Source organism: Mixophyes fleayi, chromosome 3 (assembly GCF_038048845.1).
Source record: "Mixophyes fleayi isolate aMixFle1 chromosome 3, aMixFle1.hap1, whole genome shotgun sequence".
Lineage (NCBI taxonomy): Eukaryota > Metazoa > Chordata > Amphibia > Anura > Limnodynastidae > Mixophyes > Mixophyes fleayi.
Window position 1 is genome coordinate 119,690,381 of NC_134404.1, and position 12,694 is coordinate 119,703,074.

Below are 12,694 nucleotides of genomic sequence, written 5' to 3' on the forward strand. Positions count from 1 at the left end.
TCAAACAAATAGTTTGACAAGCATTTTACATGTGTTGCTGTGTATGTTGCACCTGGGCTGTTAGCCATAGTTTCCAGCATTTAACAACCATTTGCAGGACACTTTGCTGCTGAGCAATTACAGTTAAGCACATCACATGGACCTTGGAGCACTACAATCCTTTCCACATTTTGTGCAGAGAGTAACAATAGATAGTAAGGTAAATGCATTGAAGAGACAGAAAATTAGGACTTTATTGACCAATTTTTCAATATGGAAAAATAAGGACATTTCCAGGGAGAAAAATTTTCCAAGCACAAAAACCTGGAACTGTCCCTAGAAATTAGAAACAGGTGGCAGCTATGGCGACTAGCCCATGTTCCCTATCAGATTGAACTTTTTTTTATCCAATCAGATTTTAAAGAAGCAGAATGCATTTTAGACAGGGCTTTAAAAGAGGATTACTGAACCTACTGCTGGGAGAATGCAGAGAGGAATATAGCTAGAAAAATGGTAAAATCAGTATGAACTAACAATATTAACAGTAGTCAGAAATAAAATAAGAAAAACATCAAAACTTCTTAGAGAAGAGATGCTGGAAGAAATCATGCAGGAAAATATAGATGTCTTGCCTCAAACAACTATGTGAATTCTATGGTCATAGGGATCAGTAATCACTTTACAAAGCCTTATCCGAGATGGATTATGATATGTTTAATGATAACTGTAAAGAAAGCCGTTGCAGCTAATATTTCCAGCAGCACAACCATTGCAGCTAATCCTCTGAATGTACAACACTTTCTTCACCAATCTCATACTCACCCCTTTGGGAGATCTCCAAAGTTGGATGTGTCCTGGGGGCATGGTCACACTAATTGTGCCATTACGCCCTGCCCCTGCTATATAATACCAATATTGGCCTATTATAGCAGGGGGTGGGGCCAGAATGATGCGATTGGCCCCGCACCCTCTCACTTCACCAGTGACGCAAGCAGGGGAGGCTCCCAAAATTCGGTGAAAAGCAGGCACCCTCCCAGATTCCAGCGGAGGTGGGGCTGTATCCAGTCCCGCAATTGTCCCCTTGCCAGTTCTCCTGGAGGGGAGGTTATAAAAGTTGACAAGAATGTGTAAACCATTCTGCCAAAATTGTTCTTTAAGCGTTACATAAGAAGAAAGTTGACTTACCAATAAGCTATCTGTAACTGCTGCAGAGGTCTCTCTTTTTCCTGATTTGTTGCAGTGAAAATAGATTCATGAAGATCTGATACTTACTCAAAAAAAAAATAATATAAAAATTTGAGCACCAGCCTTTTACAGATGCTTACAATAGCAATATTTATAAGTACAATGTTTTGAGATTACTACTCTCCTGCTTGCTATTGAGGTCATTGATTATCTAATTTTTTCCCCATTTTCTCATATTTGTACAAATACAATTAGCTCTCTTGGAGTTTTGAAGGTGCTATAGAATAATATGTGGATATACCTATAATAATTGCAGGTACAGCAATTTCCCTCACCCCGCAGACCAGATGGAACACTGCACAGGAAACTTGTTCAGAATATACTGCAGGCCTGAAGATCATTGAACATGGGGACGGCACACATCTGCTATTGACATATTAACCCTGGGTCACAATAAAATGCTGCAAAACAGTTCATGCTCAATATTCTGGTGTTCGCTCTAACCCCAGTTTACACTGCTGCCCAGCAGATGTAAGCAGACACTGGAGATCAATGATCGAGGTAAATGCAGCTCATTATAAATGGAACACAATGTGAGAAATGCTGACATAGAGCTAGTCTGAATGAGCCCTATGGTGTGTCAGACGAGCATTTAATATACCAGCAACACAAAGTCACAGAAATTAGTTGTTCATTCTCTGCATTTCCATGCATATAATATTTTATACATATTCCAGGTTCTGTACGAACACTTCAGCACAATCAATTTTTATGTCTGCTGTGTATATAGTCTTGTAGGATTTCACATTATGCAAATTTATTTTTTATCACTTGTGTATTCTTAAAGAAAAGGAAACAATTTAATTGCTCTTAGATAAATAAGCACCAGATGTTGCCCATGAAGATGGCAGACGACGCAGGCCTCCAGGATGTATGCAAACAGGGAGGTGATGGCTGGAGACAGCACATGGATAGCAGGGTATAGAGGATACCAGGAAGTTACAAGCACCATATTTATGTGGCCAACCTCCAAATAATACTAAAAACCTCTTTACGCTAGAGGGGCCAGCAAATTCATGTGCTAGACCAGGGTGTTTAAACAAGTCATAAAAAGCAGAACAAGCAAGAGGGGAAGAGGAAAATGGTAAATGTGGTTTGATCTTGTTTACTTCCTGACCTCCTCCTATCCTTGCAGCCCTTGTGCTGTTCAGAGCAGGATTCCCCTCTGTGCACACATCCTGGAGGAATTGTATGGTTCATCTGCTGCTGTGCACGTGCTCTAAACGCCACACTTAGCCGTTCGAAAGACATCTAAACAGTCACATGCATGACTGGGTATTATTTCATTGTCTCTGTACATAACTAATAGCAACTTTAAATCAGTGAAAACTGCAGCATACATACATGCTGAATAGAATTATCTCAAAAGTTTGACACTTTCACTTCCTAATTCCTATATAATCATCTCTATTCGTAATACCTCACTTGTCACATGTGTGCTGCCTCAGGGAAATTAGAAATAAACCTTGTAGTATTTGAAAATATATTTATGTGTGAAATTGCTCTGAATTCACAGAACTTTATTCAGCTGTGTTGGGGCACAACTAAATAAAGCGCAGGGGCGGATACAGAGGGAGCCGATTGGGGCCCCTCTGTACTGCCCCCTAGCGCACTGACGGCTCAAGGCATGATGGTTCAGTGTCTCACTGAACGGGGAAATGTGATGAACGGGGAACTGTGTGATGAGGGGCACAGTGTGATGAAGGGGAAACAGAGTGATGATGAGGGAGATACATCTGTTATTTGTTGCTCTCATTGACGTGCTTTTATATTTTTTATATAGTGTTTCACACATTTTAAAATACATTAATTTGTGTGACACATATTGTTGTAGGGAATAGGGCATACAGGAGTCAGGACAGGAGAGGGGGAGGAGTCGATATTATTCAATTACCCCCCCCCCCCAAAGTAAAGTCTAGACCCACCCCTGGTACAGCATAGAAAGGGTGCCCACAATGGGCTCTATATTTTTCAGTGGACTGTTTACGTGAACAACTGCACAAATGGTTGGGGTTGTATCCTAATAGTCAAGCTGCGCAGTTTTTATTTTAAACGGCTTTAAGCTGCCTGCTAGTGGGTATGTTCAGATTGTTTCTCCTAGGAATTTGAAGTCAGCCTGGGAGATACTACTTGTAGTTCAGGGAAAAGTTTCCAAGGAAGTGAGTTTGGGTAGGATGTGTGACCCCTTTTCATCACCTGCTTTGCCGGGTTTGGTTTTATCACCAGTGGGGGTAGTACCCAAAAAGAACTGGGTAAGTTCAGGTTTATACAACATTTGTCACAACCTCCTGATATGTCTGTGAATGACACGATTGTGGCTAAGGGTGCAGAGTGGTGTATAAATCCTTTGAGGAAGCCTTGACGCTTGTACAGCAGAGTGGGTCTGGTGCACTTCAAGCAGATTCTGACTTTAGACTTATTTCATTGGACTGTTCTTCATTGAAATATACAGGTTTAAGTTTGCCCGATGGGTACTATGTGGACAAATGCTTGCCTATGGATGCACAGTATCATGTGGCTGTTTTGAGTGCTTTAGCTCTTTTCTCCATTGGTGAATAGTTGCAGGTCCAGGGCATCGGGGTGTTGCCCATTATTTAGATGATTTTTTTGTTCATTGGTCCCATGGGGTCTAATGCAGAGGGTATTGTTTGTTGCTCAGTCTTTATTCACTGTTCTGGGAGTGCCGGTCACGTTAGAGAAGACTGAGGGCCCAACTATTACACTGTCATACTTGTGTTTTAAAATTGATACTGTGGCTGGATGTTGCAGGTTGTCGGAGGTCAAGGGGGCTAAATTGAGGGGAATGCTAGATTTGTTTACTGGGGTTCGAAGGGTCATGTTAAAGTAGGTTCAGTCACTTCTCGGCCTTTCAAATTTTGCATGTCGGGTTATTCCAATGACCAGGGCCGGATTAAGGGAATGGAGGCCCCTGGGCTAAGGGGCCCTCCATTCCCCGCGAGGCCCCCAATGTGAGCCGTCCGCCACCCCCCGCGAGGACCCCCCCCAAGCACTTACCTGTCAGTGCAGTCCTCCGTCCCGGCGCGCTGTAAGCTCCTTACTGAGGAGATCCTCAGTAAGCAGACTACAGCGCGCCGGGGACGGATGACTGCACTGACAGTACTCAGCAGCATTGATCGGGCCGGGGGCGCCCCCGTCCCCGACCGATCAATAATGCTGCTGAGGAGTTTGAAGGGCCCCCTGGATGCCCGAGGCCCCTGGGCTATAGCCCAGTTAGACCTCGGGTTAATCCGGCCCTGCCAATGACCAGGGTTTTTTGCCATAAACTCGAGAGAGCTACTGCTGTGTTGTTAGAAGTCACCATTTTGTTAGGCTTTCCGGAGAGAATAGGGAGAATTTAGCTATGTGGCATCTTTTCTTGCACCATTTCATTGGGGTTGGTTTGTGGACTCCTCCTCCTGTAATTGTGTGAATATTCAGTTGTTTACTGATGCGGCTGGATCTGCCGGCTTTTGGGCTTACCTGGATAGTGAGTTGTGCGCTGCTCCTTGGCCCATTTCATGGCGTCAGGAGAGGCTCACTAGGAATCAGCTTCTGTTGGAAATGTCAAAATTCCAACAGAAGATGGAAGATAAAATTGTGGGGTGATCCCTTGCAGAACAAGAGCATTACTTTTTTGGTGTGATAAGTTAGGGCTGGTCGAAGCTATTAATAATCAAAAGGCCACTTCTCCTTCCGCGCTTAGGCTGCCAAGGCATCTGGTATATAAATGTTTGTGCTTTAATATTGTTTTTAAAGTGAGGCATGTTCCAGGGTTAGTTTATGTGAAAGCTGATGCATTGTTGCATTTGATTGGGCGAAGTTTCGTTCTTTAGTGGCAATTGTTAATGCCCCAATTCTCTTTGGCAGATGATCAGGCTGGTACAGAGAATCTGGTTAGACATGCAGTGGCCCCATCTACTTTGAGGAAGTATAGGGAGACCTGGACATCTTGGAAGGTTTTCTGTTCCTCAGTTGATTTTAGAGATAAGACGAAAGAGCAATGTGATTTGGCTTTTGTTTGGAATGGTTTTGCTTCTAGTACATCTAAGGCCTTCATTGTGTTGGCCCTGACGGGCTTTTATTTCTTTTTGCAGTTGAAGGGTACTGTGATGTTACCAAAACTTTTCTGGTCCGCAAAGCCTTAAAAGGTTGGGTCAGGCTCTCGCCAGATTACCTAAAGATAGATCCAGCCCTGGTAGCAAGCACCATTCAAACTCCTTTGCATCAGATATCGTATTAATTAAAATATACATACACATGAATAAAGACTTCAATGATGTAATTTAGGATTCTAAAACCATGGGAGCCCAATCTATACAGTTATATTATGTCAGACAGTATTTAAGTTACAATTTTTCAGTGTTGTGTACACCTGGCATTACAGAGATGAATTTGTAGATACAATACTGACTTTAACAAAGGAGAAATGATGTAGGTAGGCTTTTGTTTCATAGATGTGGTTTAGTTCGAATTAACCAAGCTGCAGATCACTAAGTAAAAGCAATGGGTATGTCTCAGATAGTTGTCCGCTAATAATGGATGATAGACAAAAGACAGAATACCTGCCAACGTGCTTTCACAACACCTGCATCCTGCCTGCTTTAGACCTGCTGCTGCAAGCTCCTAGCACCCAAACCACACTGTGTTTTATACATCTTTTATTGTGGTCAGTGACAGAGAGTAGAACACCTGCATACAGGTACATAGAGATACCCACTAGACTAATCTCTGGTGTGCATAGAGGATGAAGTATAAACTAGCAAAATCCCACACTGGTTTATATGCTCTCACACACATTTAAAAAAAAGCACGCTTCATTAAGAAATAATATCATATCGTCTTATCATACAGACTGCAAACCTATTCTTGCCTGGTGAGTGGTGTAAATGCATCTCTTGAATGACATCTTACTCTGAAGTTTGAAGTTTGAGTAATGCAAGCCATTAGAAATTCATTGCTATAACAGCACAGACTAAGTCCTAAACCCTATCATTTTCATTACTATTACATTTTATTAGGGAAAGGTGCTACCTAACAACCAAAGGCAGTATATCAAGTACATGAAGAAGAGGAAAGATGATTGCTTAAATATGATGCACACTTCCGACACTAAATATTCAGTTTCAAAATAAATCTTTATTGCAATTCACTAGTGAATAATGTATTACAATAGAGATTTATTTTGAAAGAGAATATTTAGGGCTAGATTTACTAAGCTGCGGGTCTGAAAAAGTGGGGATGTTGCCTATAGCAACCAATCAGATTCTAGCTGTCATTTTGTAGAAAGTACTAAATAAATGAAAGCTAGAATCTGATTGGTTGCTATAGGCAACATCCCCAATTTTTCAAATCCGCAGCTTAGTAAATCTAGCTCCTAGTGTCGGAAGTGTGCGCCATATTTAAGCAATCATCTTTTCTCTTCTTCATATTCTTGTTCTAATGCAGGCAAAACAAATGTAGCAATGTACATTTACCAGTATAATGACAAATTGGCATTAGACCATCTTTACGTTTTCACTCCTCCAAACTCCCCCCTCTGAGCATGTAAACTTCTGTTTCTTCATAGAAAGAGTGTGCATATTGCAAGCAGTCATTTTGCCCTTTGCAAAAGACCACCACAGTAGGCAATATTTAATTTTAGATTTTTGTAGAAAATATATTGACCTCTAATTATGCCAGAAATGCTGTTAGTGCAAAGTCTTGTCTTTGTCATAGTATCTTCTCAGTGGAACGAATATGTTTCATGTAAAAAACAAACATGGTTATAATGACCCATTGCTTCGGGATGAAACAGGTGCTGTAAGTGTGGGTGGTCAGAGCAGTGAGCAAAATCACTAAGCTGTCAATTATCAGCATTAGCCTTGAAGTCCTAATTAGCTATATTTGTGCAATGTCTCAATTACTTCCAGTCCTACTCTTGGCTGTTATACTATGGTTCTGGGACGCTTCTGGCAGGAGCCTGGGCTTTAATGCACACTGATAAAGCAGTCATTTCCTAATGACTAATATCTTTCTTATTGGACTCTAGATTATTCTCATGGGAATTCTATCATTTTGGGATTCCTGCTGTTCACTTTCCTGCCTTTTAAGTCTTCATCCGGCTCCACTTGTACATAAAATACTACAATTGAATCCATTAGTGTTAACTGTTTAGCGCCATTCATTTTTTATACTTGATAAAAAAAAATGTTGATCTGAATAACTGAGAATCTAGAGGTTAGAAATTGTTTTGGGTTTCTCTGTGGAGTGCAGGGACATTACCAGACATATGAAAATATATTAACACACCATCGAAAGCTATATGGCATAAATAAATATAGTTAAATATGTACAATTAGACAACAAAGTGCTTAGATAAACAGTGCTTATTATGATTCATAAATACAAATACATATGGTAAATTAGTAATCATATATAATGACTACTAAGTGACAATTAGTAACCAGTCAATATGTGCTATTACAGTCAATAACAAGTTCTAATTGTGATCTGTCATTTTGCACCCCAGTGGCGCACGCAGGGGGGGTTTCTGAGTCTCTAGAAACCCCCCCTGCGCTAACTAAGTGGCCACTGTCCTATACAGCAGCCGCGGCGCTGTCAAAGAAGCGTCCGCGGCGTATTGTATACAGCACCGCCGCAGACGCTTCTTAGACATCGCCGCGGCTGCTGTATAGGACAGCGCTGGTGAAACGGAGCTGCTGCGCATGCGCGGGCGCATGCGCAGCAGCTCTCTCTCGTGTTTTTTTGGAAATATCCATCTATATCACTAAGACCGAAGCTTTGAGGTCTGCAACTTCCCCTTTTTATTTCGAAACCCAAATCCACATGCCAAAAAAACCTAAACACAAAAAGAGAACATTGGGGAGTTCTATAGTGTGTTAAATGATTTAATTTCAATCAATAAATGCAAGTAAAAACTGGTGTTTATGTCGCCATAAAGCTTCTCACCCTTTGATAAATAGACTCTTTGTAGCATGTACAGTATATTACATAGGTTTCTAGTTTTTAGTGGCAAATCCAGGATCTTCACAGATGATGGTTTTGTTGATTAGACAGACCAAAATCCTCTTACACATTACATTTTGCATGCATTTACAGTATACAAAGGATATACTGATGAGTTTCAGTCTTGTGATCAACATTGAATGCAGAGATGTATTTCACCAGTGTGTATGCATACATACCTATACACATAGGAGATAACGGGGACAATTGAGAACAAAGCATTGTGTAAGCCATGTTGGCAGATTTATAATTTTTGGCAAATGCAATAAATTTTTAACCAAATCTGAGACTCGGGACAGGCAAAGCAGCTCATATGCCAGACTTGTCACAGAACAGAAAACAACACCGCTACCCTATACAATTCATCTCTTCCTCAGATAAATCATGTTCATTGAGTTATCCCATATCCCAATAATTTACATCTTTACTCCTCATTAATGAACAAATGTTTTAAAAGGAAAAAGGAACAGTGTAACAAATTCAGTCTCCACCAACAGCAAGACATGTGGATGAGACTGTGAGTGGTAGGCAGTTACAAATTATAATAGGGGTGTTTCAGGTGGCAACTTGAGGACTATAGCTGCAAAGACCTTTTCCATTCAAACCTGATATTGCAGTATGTCCTTGAGATGGAATGTGGGACTGCTGTATATTCCAATAAAATTAGGAACACAAAAGTGTTGTTTATTGCAAAATATGTATGAAGATTGGTGCATATATTGAAACACTTGGGATGAACATACTGTACAACAATTAGACGTGCCAATCGGGACAAAATAAGTCTCAAACCTGTTCATTGGAATCTCCATCTTAGATCCACCCACACGTCTCCCTGATCTGCCTATCCATACACATTCATTTCTTTGAGGCCACATTGCTTAAAGCCTCGCCATTTACAAAGTCTGTGAATCAGCACAGTCCTGCTATATCTTGGCTATTTAATGCACAGAATGAGGGGTTTGAAACTTTAAACCTCAAAATGTACAGAAAAGAATATTTAACTATATTAACTATGGGGCTGATGCAGAGTTGTCCACCACTGTGCTCCAAATAGCAGGTGCAACGTGGGTTCATTTAAAAAGCCCAATTGAAAATCGGCAACTATTTTAAGATGTGTGCCAGTTGGCAACAGCAGCATATGCGCCTGTTTTTCTCCAGGTATACAGTAAATACACTTACATCCCACTTCTGCCCATGTTTTTAATCATTTATTTTATATTGCATCAATACAACTGCTAACCTCTCTAATACAGCAGAAACAACTCCCCCTCTCGTGTACTAATAAACACACACACACAAAAGCATAATAAATGCCTGAGCGACAAAGAAATCATCAGCGCAAGCGGATCATTCGCAAACAGCCAATCACTAGTGGATCTCTAGTTCTCAGGGTCATCATTATTCACTATTTACACCTACCACTGACCACTGGCATATAATGTGGCTGTCTCAGATGCATACGCGTCTTTGTCCTACTCTGCATCTATTCGCAATTGAGCTCTCTTTTCTCGGCATGCACAGAGCGATTTCATATAACATACGCTCGCCAATCTACATAGCACTCACTCTGCATCAGGCCCTTTGACTCTTTCAGTAAGTAGGTGAGTGCCAGACATGTTTCTGCATCACCCAGGGCACCTTTTATAATCATGGGGAGCAGCTTGGTGAAATTATGGGTATGTACACAGGCTGTTATAATGATGGGTGTGTAGGCTTCTGTAATAATGGGTGTACAGACTTGTACTATGCTTGTATTATGCACTGAATGCTATAATGGTGATGGCACATACTGGTATAATGATGGGGGTGCAGCCTGGATTAAGATGGTGGTACAGTTTGGAGTAATAATGTGGTGTAGGCTGGTATAATGATGTGGCACAGACTGGTGTAATGATAGCTATATGCTGATATAATGTGATGGTACACAGGTAGGTGTTAGGTGATCTGGCAGAAGTAAGTATAAGGACATGAGAACAGGCTGGTATAATGATGTGGCACAGACTGGTGTAATGATAGCTATACAGGCTGGTATAATGTGATGGTACACAGGTAGGTGTTAGGTGATCTGGCAGAAGTAAGTATAAGGACAGGGGAACAGGCTGGTATAATGATTGGGTACAGGCTGTATTAACCATGGGGGCACAGGCTGGTCAGATATGGTACAGACCAGTATAATGATGGCTGCTCAGACATATATAATTATGCAGTACAGCCTGGTGTAATGATGGGGTATTCATGAAAGTTGCAATGCTGACTTAATGTAATGGGAACAGACTCTTAGTTTGGGCACAGACTGATATAATATATTATAAGAGGCAGAAATGAGGAAAAGGGTGAGGAAACATGGGGAACAGGCAGTGATGAGATGAGGTATTGGGCAGTGAAGACAAAGGGAATCAAAACAATGGGGCAAACATGAAGAAATTGGGTACTTAAGGGAAGATATATGGGGCTCAAAATGGAGACCACAACACAAGAAGAGGGGGCAGAGCCCAGCATGCTGCACATGAAAGTATCATAGGAAAAATATTTGAGGTCTGTGGGCCTAAGTCATTAAGGAGAGCAAGACAAAAAAGAGTAAATTTATTCCTGGACAATGTTACAGTGCAAGGGGTGCAAAGTAGTTTATTATTTTGTATACAAGTTAAATACTGGCTGCTTCTTCATGTAGCATTGAAATTTAAAGTTGATCAAGGACATGACCTATCCGAACTATAAACACTGTGCCCCTTATCACACTGTGTACCTCGTCACACTATCCCCCTGCATCACACTGTGCCCCTTATCACACTGTTCCCTTCATCACACTGTTTCCCTTATCACACTGTGCCCCTCAACACACTGAGCACCTTATCACACAGTTATATTCTACTTACCGCCTTATGGTCTTCTTTTCTCCTGTCTTCTCCTTTTTTTTTGCTGTCACGCAGCTCCACACTGACGGCGTTGGGACGTGATAATAGCGTCATGGCCGACAGTCAGTGACAACAGAGGAGAGAGCAAGGCACGGTAATTTGGTGCTACAGGGCTACCGTAGTCTAGGGGAGGAGCCTTGTTGCACTGTTATTGGAGAAATGTGGGTGCAGTGCAGTCCGTGCATAGGCAGCCGCATTGCATACTACTCAGTGCAGCTGCATCATCCATTAATAGAATATTGTACTACAATCTGTAGTACAATATTCTATAAATGGGTGGCGCATTCATATCGAGACGCATGCGATGCGGCCGCCTATGTGTGGCCTGCATAGGCTGCCAGAACCAGATACCCTGGACCAGCAGGTGGCCCAAAATACAATTTGATTGTCCGGCCCAGTGGGCACATGCCCCCCTTCCCCTGGTTAATCACTGAGGCGGTCAGTTGAAAAAGCCAAACAGAGCTTAAAGGGCCTAGATACCCTCGGCCAAATTGCACTATTCAACATGAGTGACCAGTAGGCTCAGCAACAGCGGGCGCACATAGAAATATCTCGAAATATTATAACATATGTGACATCCCAGTGTGATTTCTAAAAATCATCTATTACAAAAATATCAAGAACTAAATATATATATTTACAAACTAAAAATGCTTTAGAAAAAAGAAATTGATTGATTCATTCCCTTTAAGTCAGATAGCACTTTGGTCTTAAATAATTGATAATCACTGCAACCTAAATAGGAACCAGAAGAACAGTAGTGGCCCTATGCAGTCGACCTTTAACTTCTAAAAGTCATAGCAAAGTAGCACTTTTCTGCTTATTTTATGACATTCATTTTAAAGTCTAAATAATGAGGAGTAATAATCACTTGAATTTTTGCTACTTTACTCATTGTTATCGCTAAGTGCTAGCATTTCGCTGCTTTTCCGAACCAATACTTTATTATAAAGATGGAATTTACTGCATCAAATAAGTGCACACATTAACCATAATTTGCTATGGTTATGTATTCAATTGGCTGAAAAAAACAGCCTGTACACCTGGCATCATTATAAAATGAGGATTTTATTCTACCACTTTCTTTATTCAAAATCACAACGTCATGTAGAACAGAAACTCAGCTTAATTAAGAAACATAACTAAACATTTCTGACTCATGCAGTCACAGAGAGTGTTTGATTAAGGTGCCAGCCAGTTATGTTAATCCTCACTCTGTTTGTATTTCTTTAGAAGAGTATTATAGAAGTGGACACTATATAAACTTCATATATTGTGCAAGGGGAGGATGCTTCCTTTGAAACTTTAGATAGAGAAACATTGAGAACAGATGGAACCTGCTTTGGGAATGAAAGATTTGTTTCTGCTATTTATGATAATTAGTGAACAGTTATTTTTAGAAGCTTTGGAATAGATTGTGTAATGAAGCTATGTAAAATGTATTGTCCCTACTAGTCCATGAAAGTCTCTATTTGCAGTCAGCTCCTTTGAGAACCAATAGCCAGTCACATGAAAAAAGACAATAAGTTGAAGTTAGTGTGGGTAAGCGG